Raw genomic sequence first — 13293 nt, forward strand, 5'->3', positions numbered from 1 at the left:
TTTATCTGTTCTCCAAAAAGTTTAGAATACGCAGAAAATGCTAATTTTAGGTGTAAGTTGATTTTTTTGTTGAATCTCCACGGCAATCAAATCTCATTTCCCCCACCCGAAATCAAATCCTGGCTACGTGCCACCAGACTGATCAAATTATTTGCATCTCAAAACGCAAGAAGACAGAGACAGATGAAATTTTGTGTGTAGTAGTGGAGGTGATATTGTGGTAGATGATATTCATATCAAATAAAAATACTAGAAATTATCACAACTACCTACTTATTTCAAATAAATTAAAATAAATGGTTGTGAAATTTCTGCAACTGCAAAATATTGATAGAATGACATAATATAAAATAATTATCCAATGAAGTACCGTATATAATACTTTTTAATTTTTTTTTCAAAACATGAAAAATTGCGAAAGTAACAATGAATTGTTAATCTACATAAATACATTATTATTCACGAAAGCACACATGTTTTGTAATGTACAAAATTATACAATGGAAGTGGGATAACCTATGGTAATGGTAAAACGATGTGTACGGTGTCAAACTATAGGATAACATGTTCACTACTGTCTTTGCAGAATGAGGAACAACACACACGATGAACTGTCCCTGCGGTCTTTGTGACATATTTTCGTGCCTGAAATGAAATAAAAATAAATTATTTTCAAAAACTCCAATTGATTGGAATGAAAGGAATACCACAAGGAATAACAGAAGTAATGAGTTATACAAAAATGTTGTCACACAATAGTCCAGTCACATATACATTGGTGCTTGCAATTAATATTGTAGTTCTGATTTTTTAATATATCTTTTGGATACATGAGAGAAGTCCATAACCAATTTCTTCAAGCAAAGGAAATTTCATTAATTTCCTTGTGATAGATACAGAACATCGTATTTTGGGTTCATTTTCCAGTTTTCAGCTATTTCTGCCAAATCCAGTAATCAGACAGAAAAATTGGTTCTCGCCCTTTTACAGATAAAATGGGATCATGCAGAACTCTCCATCTCCAATGAGTAATAATTTATCAAAAATGTGTAAAATTAAAAGAAAAAATCAATTCTGATGAATTTTAGGTTTTGATCAACAATATCTTCCGATTGTTACCATTTACATATATAATTCAAAATTCCTCTGGGAGTATTTTTGTGCTTTAGAATCTAAGATCAGGTAGAGCGCTTCATCTCATATAGATTTCCAGGTACACCGGACAACAATGCTCATCGTATTGTGAAAAACACCTAATTTTCAGCTTCAACCATCATCACCAACTACATTGTCCAGCACAATGACAGAAGTTAATGATATTATGTTCTATGAGAATCATCTGTTAGATGCACTTAATTTCATTCACTATTGGAGAGGCGCGCATAAGGACAACTCAAGGATCAAAATTTCAAACTCTTTGTCACCTTTAAATTTGGAAGAAAAATAGCACAAGGACTACTGTACCTTATTATTTTATCTATCAATGTTATTACATTAGTGTCATTTGCATTGTAAATAAAAATAAAAATAAATTTATAACTTTTGACACAATGCTCAGATTTCATCTTACTACACTTCATTCTTCTCGACTCGTCAAGGCGGTCCAACATCATGCATCATAAGTCAAATTCGGTTGAGAAATGGAAAAATTGTTGTTGAGTGTACTTAGCCCATATTCCAATACACAAAAAATGGCCAATTTCTATCTTTTATTGCAAAAAATAGCAGGTAGAACAATTTGAAATGAATTACCTCTCACTCATTGCAAGCTTTTATTCATAAGACTGAGAATTATGAATTTACCATGTATTTTCATATACACATGCTTGTTGTTTGTGAAGTCTAATTTAAATGTATTTTCCAGTCATAATAATGTCCACTCTCATTACACACTGAATTGATTAAAGATCTGAAATGAATTTTACTATTATAGATCTAGTCATACTAGTTTTAAGGCCCGAGTAAGCATATTTTACAATCACCTACCGTTAGGGAATTACTTGAGAAGGAATACAAGAGAAAAATTAAAAAGTTCCTATTGAAGAAATGTTTTTATAGTCTTGAACAGTATTTTAGCATTAGGTTGAACAGCATTGAATGATGTGATAATTTTTCATATAAAGTGAAAAGATGTGATTTTTAAGTAAATTTACAGTGCCTGTACAATATTTTATATAATGTGTCTTGGGCAATGAATAGGCCTAAAATTTGAATTTGAGCGCGACCAGCTTTGTTAGTAGTTGTACAATAAACGGTTTTTTTAGTCTATAGCTGATTAATGTCTTCTTAGTTGTTAGGTGTGGTTTCTAATATTGACTCCACGAAATGGAAGTCGTTGAACAAATCGAAATTAATGGTCTACCGGCCCGTGTGTACCCAGGAAACAAACAATTAGTAGGGAACATCTACAAAACCCAACAATGGAGAACGGTCCTGTCTCAAAAATTTGTTTTGGAGACACCAACAATAATTATGAATGTTCCAGGCGGCCTCCAATAGGAGATCAAGGCAGTATTCTAATGTTAGAATGCAAAACTCTAAAAAAGTAAATTCGTGTGGCTTTTGTTGGTGGGGAGTCTCTTGCGGGAAGGTCTCACCGCCTGAATATATTTAAGCCGTCAATGGGCCTTACGACTGTCTTACTTCAGCCAATACTTCAACAATTTAGCGTGCCCATCTGATAAAACGATAATGCGAAACTCTATTATTATTGGTATTGAAAGCAATTTGTAATTTGCATACAGCATCGACAGGAAAACAAACATGATTTGATAGGTTGATAATTACAAGAAAGCTCACCTGATAATTGATACGGTGATCACCAGCCATAAACTAGCAAGATAGACCCAGCAGAAAGTTTCAACAATAGCTCAATCAGCCTGTTATTCTCTGAAAAAAGAAAAATAACTGTTTCTAGACCTGCTAAGAGTTTATATGACAATACAGTAGGCTACCTGTATCATACGTATTCAATGATTCTTTTATAAAATCCGTTCTCAAAACCTATTTTTTGGATTTGGTTTTGAGGTGTTCAATCCTGAGTGAGACAGGAGTCAGGTGTTATAACGTGAAGCTTTATATGCAACCTAAAGCATGCTATATAATGCAAAGCCTATAAAGAGCAAAAAAGAAAAGATTGATTCTTTATTGATTGATACACTAAGTACATCATCAAAATGGTAGGAAAAGAAAATATAAGTTAACATTGTGCTATTCCTCTCCCAGATTTAGTTAAGGTTAGACACATAGTCCAAAATAGGATAAGTCTTGTAGTTGTTCACTACAAGATAATAGGTAACTTAGATGATAGGTAACTTGTATTGTTCAATATTCTGACAAATTCTACTCCTCCATCAACTTCTAAAATGCAATAGGCTACTTGCCCTACTTGAATAAACTCTATTGAAAAAATAGAAGATGCATAGCCTATAGATTACATTTTGATCTTGTTCAATGGCTATTAAATAATTATGTTTGTATTAATTTTGTTTATCTTTAGATTGACTAATAACTACTGTATTCCTAGCCTACTTTATTTCTGTAGGCTGAAAGATACAGCAGATTATAATAATCCTAATTTTATTATTTACATGTTTTATCAATATTTTTCAGTGGGTAGGTAGCCTATTCAGTAATTCAGTATATTCAGTCCATGACCGGCAGTCGCCAGACAGACTTCGTCAAAATATAAAACAATCAAAACACAAATAAAGAGATGGCCGCAGATAGGTTGTTTCGTGTGGCTCTGTAGATGGACTGCCATAGTAACTCATTAAACAATCTCAAACTGGTCTACAAGTCCACTGGTCTCATCATCTCTCAATGAGTAGAGAGGGTAGTTGATAAGTTTTTCTCGAACCAGCCTACAAAACTTCCCATACTCCAGCTCACGAACACAAATTGACAGTGTGTTAAAAATTTTTAGCATCCAATTATTTAATATTCAAGATAACAGTATCTAAGTTTTCTAATCAGGTCCCGATATGTTGTAGCCTATCTGAGTATGGATAGGCAAAAATTTTAAGTGACAAGCATTTACGTTATTACTTATCCAGTGTAAGTTATTCGCCACGGTCCATAGATCGGAGAATCGTTTGGTTTTATTAAAATTAAAAGTGACTGTTCTGTATAATTAGCAATACTTGCTTTGAAGGTACATTTCAGATGTTAATATTTAAAAATTATTTCAAATAGGGCCTAGGCAATATTATTTTAATCTTACCTGGTACAGTGATGAATAGCCTAATCATACTATTAATCGTTTCAACTTTCTGTTTTAAACGAATTCATCAATATTATGTCTTTGTGTTTGATAAGTCTTCTGCTAAAGAAGGGCTTATTTATAAGAATAAACCTACCAAGTTATGAATAATTTTGTATCTACTGTACTTTGTTACATCTTAACCTGACTGTTCAGTTTGTTGATAAAACATAACCTAATCTCATTCTTACAATCATGCTAAACATAACCTGAAAAATGATCAGTTGAAGTTTTAAACGTTATGTTGGTCAAGCTGGTTACGTTTGGTCTATTTGCGTTTTTCTTTCGTTAAGATCATTCTATCTGTCCTCACATAATGAAGACCGTTCAGTGATCAGCACATCATCATACGGCACGATCCGACACACACCGACAAACGATAAGATTTTTTCTTCCACTGAACTTCCGAGATGTGACGTCACACACTATTGCCAAATTAAGGAAGGACATAGGATAGGTGGTGAATGGATTTGATATTTCATTTATTTCGAATTACTTTAATTTTTTTTAATAATTGGAAAATATTATAATCTGTGGGAATATTTTTGTTTTTGACTGACCATCTATCAGCTGTATGGAAAGGAGCGCTCTCTGTTATCGGAAATAGGAGATAATGAACTCAGAGATTGGCGCCTACTTTCAAAATTCTTTGATTTAAGCTGTTTCCATTTTTATTGGAAAATATGCCGTGACAATACAAAGTATTGTTTATAATATTATTTCAGAGAAAATCAAGAGCCGGATATCATAATAATGTGATCGAATTCTGCAGAATAAAGTTTCTGAGTGATTGAACTGTCGTCGCTATGAAAAATAGAATATGCTAGTTTAAAACTTCCCGCTCATTCCAGTCCACCCAATAGCGCTACTTCGCGCTAACTTTTTATCCAATGAAATTTCAAATGTGCAAATAATATGTAGTAGGCCTAATGGTGTAGCCTACAATTCAAAACTTCCCATAATTTATATTCCTGAATTATAAATGGGTTTTCAAGTCCTCAGGCGAGCAGGAAAAAGATTTTATAGGTTATTCCACAAAAAGATTACATAACAGTTTCTGTAAGTACGGTATCTACGTTAATTAATGAAAAGGACCGCTCGACTGATTCCAAACCATTTTTGGTTTCAAATAATATGGTTGATTGCTCTTTTCAATCTAATATGTCTTTTTTGATCAACTTCACAGGAGATATAATAAATTTATCATCTCCAATAAAAAGGATCAACTTAATCTCTTCATCTTCTAAAATCATCAACAAAAAATGAGGTCTGGCGTATGGAATACACCCCCCCTTCCCCGACGTTGACCAGTGCCTGTTTTTGACCCGAACAATATGGTACAGTAATCCTATGCTTAATAACACACTAAGGGCCAAGCCACATGAGTAATATTTTCAGTCGGCACGACAGACAGGAAGCGTCCGATTGCAGATAGGGTTTGCGTTCGGGAATTGGCCTGATAATCAGCCAATCGGAGATATTTCTGCCTTGCCGACTTGTTTCAAACGCTTCGTTAGGCTTGGCCCTAACTCTATTTGGTCAACTACGGTAAGCATAGGCAACTCGGTAACACATAAAAATTGTCAACTATCAACATTATGATGTTGACTACAGCCTTTGTGTTTTTTCATTATGATAGTAAACGATATTTCTACATCTCATCAAACACTGTGTCAGAAGTAACTTAAAGATGCGTTAAACCAAAGTTATTAACTTAATCCTTATAGATTCTATTAGATTGAACATAACTTATCATACACATATGATGAACATTATAAGTAAAGTCAAGTTTTGTTAAGTTCCGTTTCAATCTAATAGAATCTAAACCGTAAGGATTAAGTTATTAACTTTGTGTGAACGGAGCTTAAAGCATTCCTTATTTCTCTTAATTATTTTACTTTCTATATTTCCTTAATATTTTATTCAACGATTAATTTATCCAGCTATAGAGGCTGAAATGCTTTATTTTGGTTGTAAACTAAAGTAACATCCAGTAGCTTTAATTAACAAGGCTAATTTCGATCAAGACCAACATATTCGTCACTATGGCCACAGAGGAAAGATATTTAATTTCAATAAATATTTTTAATAATGAAAAATGCCCTATATTCCTCTAAAATGTATTATTTTGTAAATATATGCATCAGGAAATTGAATTTAATAAATTTCCAAAATAGTTATTAATGTGTTAGGCCCTTCGACCATTAATATAATAGACACGGCTTCCCATACCTCCACAATACATGAGCAGAAGCAAACATAAACAGCCGTATGACGTCACATGAAGGAGCAAATGGCTGGATATTCTTGTACGGTATAGCACGCTATCATATTTTGTATTTTAATCAATTACCAGATGGTGATTTCTTTAAAAAATGGTGAGAAGTTGCTGTGCATATAACTGCACGGAGAGTGATATAAAAGGAAGTGGGATTTCTTTTCACAGGTAAGTAATTATCTAAGTTACATTCTTTTCAAATTAGGCTCAAGTTATCATTCAATAAGTCAATGTTAATGAAGAATGCAAACGTGAATTTGCTTGTTTGTCTGTGTATAAAAAGGTATTTCAATGCCTGCAGCCGATTTAGAGATTCTAAATTTTATCATTTGATTTTGCATACAAAAATATTAATAAGATAGCAAAGATCACTGCGTCTATTAACACCTAATAATTCATGAAAGTTGTAGAATTAAGAGCTCCCTCTATCACTTATCATATAGATTTATATTATTAATGTTATGTGTAATTTCGGTAAGTAGTCTAGTTTTTTAAGCTCTTCATCTACTCATCTAAATCTTCATGAAGAATGTACTTTTTGTAATATAAAAGGCCCATGTAGTTTTATTATTGAAAAAAATATTCATAATAGTAGATAGCAAAGATCACTGCCTCTATTAATGCACTTAATAATTCACGAAAGTTGTATACCTAAACGAAGTTGTAGAATTAAGAGCTCCCTCTATCACTTATATAGATTTGTATTATTAATATTATGTGCCTAATTTCTATAAGTAGTCTAGTTTTTCTAAGCTCTTCATCTACTCATCTAAATCTTCATGAAGGATGTACTTTTTGCTGGCCTGATATTAATTCTGATTGTAATATAATTATATGTAGTGTTATAGTTTTGAAAATAATATCCATCATAGTAGATAGCCAGATCACTGCCTTTATTAATGCACTTAATAATAATTAACAAAAGTTCTATGGACAAAGTTGTAGAATTAAGCGTTCCTTCAGCTCAATGAAGCTGAATATATTATTAGTATTATTAATATTACCGTATGTACCTACTTAATTTTGATAAGTAATTTTTCATGCTCTCCATAATAGAATGCAATAAATTATTGTTACTGCCGATATATATTTCTACAAAGAAATTATATCATGATTATTATATTATATTGATATATATAATGTAGTAAATATTTCAATATTGATATGTTCATCAAATCATCCAATCTTTAATCCTTGTATTCCAGTTTTTACCATCATAATTTTATTGTGTTTCTATGTGTGATAAGAAAATCTGTTGTGTCTAGGTCGAGAATTCAAACTCAATGTCAATATTATTTTTTTGAACAGGCTCAAGATTATGTTATTGATTGTGTGCATAAAATACAATAATTCCTGAATTTTCAATAAGTCTATTCATACTTGTTCATAGATTCAAGAAGCAAGTTATTATCGGCTTGATAAAGCCCTGAAATAAATCTCAATACAACATAATCTGTTTAAATACGTTTACTAGGCAATATAAACATAGGCTCTACGTATGCATTATAATAAATAATGAATAAATCAACTTCCATAATTAATTTTTCAAATAGAATAATAAATTAGTTCAAATTCTGATTCAGAAGCTATGAAAGTGCTCATTTAGCATAGGCTGATTATGGCGTGTAGTTCGAAGGCTCTCTCATGTGACGTCACACCACCCATTCATGTTTGCTTCAGCGACTATGCTCAAGCCGTGTCTATTTATTAATGGTCGAAGGTTAGGCCTACCTCATAGGTTATGATTGTGTACCATACCACAGAGGAAAGAAACACTACTACACACTTTATGCTTATTCCGTGCTATGGCCCAATGAAAATCGGCCATATATCGAATATAGAATATGGAGTCGAATTTTTCTATGTTTGTACGTGATTGTGGGTTGTACTGTATTTTATTGGTTGAAATTTAGCTTGATGAGTACCGTACCGTAGTAGGAAATAACAATATTTTCTGTTCTATCCTCTATGGTAGTACAATAGAAAGATGTAGGCCTGATAATAAATGTTATTCTATTTCTCTTTACTATTATTAGTAAGTACGCGAGTATAGTAGTTCGTAGTGGAAGAAGTACAGTTGGAGTGAAGCATCAGAACAATGCTCAACGAATAATAATAATGTCTTGTAGGCGAATATGTCTTTACTCATACTTCATAATTAAATACCAAATTTGGTTTTGGAATACAATGCTTCTGCAACTGAGATTATTGACAAGTAAATAGACAAATGCTGTAGTTTTTGTAAGTTATGATGGATTCGTTGAAGAATCATACGATAGAATCATATTCTAAATTACATTCAGTTTCTTTTTGAAACAATAGTAGTGTTAATCAATGTTCTAAAACTAAATGGATATACCGTATACAATGGATAAAAAAATATAAAATGTGACACTAACTTGAAAAAGAAACCTTTATTTCAAAGACTTCTACATGGACAGCTAGTGCTTTATTACAATAATGTACAATACGTAGGGTAACTAGTAGAAAAATGCACTATGATACAGGAATAACAATTCCAATTCAAATCAATCTTATTCCATTTGAATGGTATCACATTTACTTTGAGTGCAGGATTCGAAGGTTTAATAGATATGATCCCAATCAAGGTAACCGCCTTCAAAAGTCTTTCGCCATCATAGCCAGTCTTCTATGTGCCTGTAGAATGTTGTAAAATGTCAGAATTTGTCCTGCAAAACATTAAGAAATCATTTAATAAAATAAGTGTATTTATTGCTGAATGAGCTTTTTATGAAATAGTATAAGTAACAATATTATTTTCATTGGGTATTAGTAGTGCTGACATCAAAACTGAATTTTGAAGCTCAAGTGAAGGTTTAATCTGAGAAGGCGAATTGGGGTGAACTTGGCATGGAGAGGCATTTTTAATAATGCTAAGGTAGATTCCAGCTAAATGTAAATGGTTAAAGCTTGCAAAAGGGCTGTACTGTGTCACGGAGCTCAGGTATGGGATTACAGGCATATTACAATGTAAGTTACTAGGTTATTTTTAGGCTCATGGTTCAAACTGGTAAGGCAGGACAAAATACCTTATTTGATGGAAATGATTAATTTATTTGAGATAAGATGTTTGTAATTTGTTTAAGTTCCTTTTATTTGTATTCCTTAATCTGAGTTGTTACTATCGCATTAGGTATGATTTTCATGGGAGAACATTGTGTTGGTAATTTTATTTGATTAGCCTAATATATATGAGCTTTTGTTCGGAATTAATAAAATTTGATTTTTAGATAATAATTTGTTCTACGCATTTGTAAGATTTGTGTTTGACTGAAAAAAAAATTATTGAATTTTTCCGGCTAGCGATTGTTCAATCAAGCTGTAAATTGTATGAGTTTTCTATATATATATATATATATATATATATATATATATATATGTATTGTGTAATCTTGAATAATAAAGCATTCTTTCTATTTATTCTATTCTATTATCTACAATGCAAAAGTTTTCGCTAATGTGCGATGCACAAATTTTCTGTCCTAATGTCAGTACAACCAGTTTGAAAAAGCAAAGCAAGTAAAAGCAAAGCAAATCTCAGTATAGTGATATGTAATTTTTGAATAGAATGATTTCATTCAAACCTATTTGTATACATTATTAGAAATTTAAAAGCCTAGAGACTGCAATAAAAATTTAAGTCAAATTTGAGTTGACAGGTTGTTGAGGAAGCTAAAAAACTTTGAAATTCGATAAATTGGAAGAAATTAATGTAAAATAGTGGGAAGTAATTTTGGCCAATAAACCTCACGTGTTAATTTCAGCAGAACTTACATAATAATGAAACAGGAAAAAATAAAAAATCTTAAATTATGTATAATATGTAACTGAGACAAAAATTACCGCTTCCCATGCTTGAATCTGTATAATCAGAATGCTTGAATCTTAATATTCATTGAAGTGATTTGAAACAAATTTTTCTTCATCACAATATATGGGCAATGCTCAACCATTTGCATCAGGCAAATGCCTAGAATTGCATGATGTCCCATAATTTAAAATGTCAATAGTCAAGAAATCACATTGAATCATGAAATAGTTAACATATTTCAAGAAATTATTTCGATCCTCAAAGCTTTTCAATTACTTGATAATAGGAGTAAAATGAATGCTTTGATTACTGCGACCTTCCTTGGTGAACGGGTCCGACCACATTATGACAGAGATGTTCTTGAGAATTGAATAGGTTCCTGGATTCATGGATTTGATAGCTTTTACCACAGCTAAACAGTCGGCAAGTTGATTTCACCTCCTTCTTCCGCTTTTATGATGCAGTACAATAGGTTCACCTGGAATCAAAATAATGGACAAAATCAGAAATCAGATTATAGTGTAATTTAGAATTGTAATTATGCTTTATTTGGAAAAGTAAATTATGCATTTTCTCCTGTAGGAGGCGAGTTAATAGTATGTAGCACACCGACTAAATTGTCATCACATTGATATAAGTTCATGAGACTATGTTCTATGATAATCACCCGTTAGATGCACTTCATTCCAGTATTTCCTAGAGGAGAGACGCGCATAAGGACACCTCAAGGATCAAAAACTTCATTCTTTTCAGCGCTCTCTTTGATATCTGTAAAATACTTATTTGCAGTAGTGTAGCGTGTCTTAATGTGTTATTCACGTGAAGAAATGCAGATGATCGATAAAACTTCTTGAAACTGTAAATTCCAAAATATTTTTACAAATAATATAAAATGCAAATTAATTTAAACAGTTCAATTGTAACAACATTGATATTTTTACATTTCCGAGTATGTGAAATTATCCAATTCAAGAGAACATCTTATTCAACTAGGTAATTTGAAAGGTTTTATTGAAAAAAGCTGTAACCAAGGTCTTAAGCTGAATAAAACCACTGAATTGAAAGTCCAGCACTTATTCTGATGCAGTATGTACGTTTAACATAGTGACTTCAGACTTTTAACATATCAGTGCTTTAAAGTGCCAGACGTTCAATCAGGTGGCATAATTCAGCTATAGGCCTCAGTCAGAACTCTTCACCCTAATATATCTCTTAATTATGATGTATCCTCAATTGGACAATAAACGTGAGACTAATTTGGACAATAGGACAATCTAATTGAACAATAGAGACTTGGATGTGTAGAAACATTAAAACATTGAAATCACTACCTTCACAGTAATTCTAAAAACCTAACATCCTTTTTGGGACACTATATAAACCAATAATCAAGTAAAGTGAGGAACTACTTACCAAGGAATTGTGTCTTTCGGAAAGCTTCCTATGTGGTGACAGGCAGACATAAATGGCATTTTTATTTCTAAAAAGAAAAACGTATTAGTAGAAGAACGAGTAAGTAGAAAGAATAATAATTAAAAAGATTGAATGCATCATACTAGAGATTATCTACTCTCAATCCACATGAAATTTATATTGATTTTTATTTCTAGGGTTGCATCCATTTTGCACGTATCGTATAGAGCACTAGCTGACTAAAGAGTGCAGCCTTACTTGTCTTAGCTATCATGGCCGACATATTCCCTGTTTTGATAAGCCTAAAAGTTTGGTCAGAATGGACTCCCTACTTTCAAATCAGTGAAGAGTGCGCAGGTGAATAGTGGAATAAGAGTGGTGTGTTATATGGCGGAAACTATGTCATTTTAAGTATTCATGTTCATCATGCAGTGGTAAGGTGAGCATTGAGGCTTTATTGTTGGAACGTTCTTTAAAAACAATGAAAAGTAGTAGCGACGCAGATGCTTTTTGTAGGCGGTTTGGTTTGAATCTTCATGACAGTTCCTGATGCTAGAACCATTGGGAAATGGCTTACTACTGTATGGTCGAAAGGATCTGCACTTCCTAGAAAACAAGCTGGGCAACCTAAAAAAGGTGGGGTAACTGAAAATATCGCGGCAGTGAGGGCGTCCATTGAACAATCCCTATCGCGCTCTGTGCGGAAACATCCAGCTCCACTTGGAATATCGTCCAGAAAGGCAAGGCGAATTTTACACTTCGATCTCCATTTACACCCCTAAAAGATTATGGTTGTTTCAGACGACTGGTTAAAGCATACAGATGCTTGCAACACACTCTTAACCTCGGCACACACGATACTATTCAGTGGTCTACAGATGAACCATGTAATATTACATTTTTTCTCACATTTGAATCGAATCTTCAATTCGAGATCTATGGAACTTTATAGTAAATGTCAGAGTATCAATAGACGGACAAACTTTTTGATGGAGAATTATTATCGTAAATGTTTGTTGCATTGTTCCATGATGTCACCGAGGCAGGGTTAACAAATAACAGAATAAATCGTTTATTAAATAGAATATATGTATAAAATTTAAAATAACATTTTTAAAATAAAGTTTATTGAGAACAGATGTAGAATGTGAATTCTAAACTTGTAAATTATAATTTTTTGTGACGTGTCTGTAATGTTGAGGCATTGTCTTTCGTGACTGGCAATTTGTATTTTCCTGTTCGACTTCTTCTGAAAAATGGCTTGCTACAAGTACTGTTGTCGTAGAGTTTTGCTCTAAATCATTTTCGTTTATTAATGTTGTAGATTGAGTTTTATATAAAATTTTATGCTGTTTTGGTCAGATTTAGTTGTTAATGTAGTAAAGCCAATAGCCACTGTGTTTCAACTGTAAACTAGATAAGTATTTTTAGTTCGTAATAACTCTGAAATCATTAGGCTTGTAAGTTATTGTTCTTTGTATATTTCTGTGTTTTGCCAAAATTTTCATC

At 32.4% G+C, this 13293-nt stretch overlaps 2 long non-coding RNA genes across 3 annotated transcripts; both read right to left on the reverse strand.

Moving 5' to 3' along the window:
• Positions 1–4485, reverse strand: LOC120355588. Its single transcript, XR_005573662.1, has 3 exons — positions 4223–4485; positions 2800–2889; positions 1–645 (listed from the first exon to the last, which is right to left on the reverse strand). It is a non-coding gene; the product is annotated as an uncharacterized LOC120355588 (long non-coding RNA).
• A 4729-nt stretch (positions 4486–9214) lies between these two features.
• LOC120355587 lies at positions 9215–11887 on the reverse strand. Of its 2 annotated transcripts, none has more exons than XR_005573660.1 (3): positions 11785–11887; positions 10404–10849; positions 9215–9229 (listed from the first exon to the last, which is right to left on the reverse strand). It is a non-coding gene; the product is annotated as an uncharacterized LOC120355587 (long non-coding RNA). The 2 variants fall into 2 exon arrangements; XR_005573661.1 differs by lacking the exon at positions 11785–11887 and adding an exon at positions 11039–11165.
• Between the last annotated feature and the right edge of the window lie 1406 nt (positions 11888–13293).

Source organism: Nilaparvata lugens, unplaced genomic scaffold (genome assembly GCF_014356525.2).
Source record: "Nilaparvata lugens isolate BPH unplaced genomic scaffold, ASM1435652v1 scaffold3097, whole genome shotgun sequence".
NCBI classification, from domain to species: domain Eukaryota; kingdom Metazoa; phylum Arthropoda; class Insecta; order Hemiptera; family Delphacidae; genus Nilaparvata; species Nilaparvata lugens.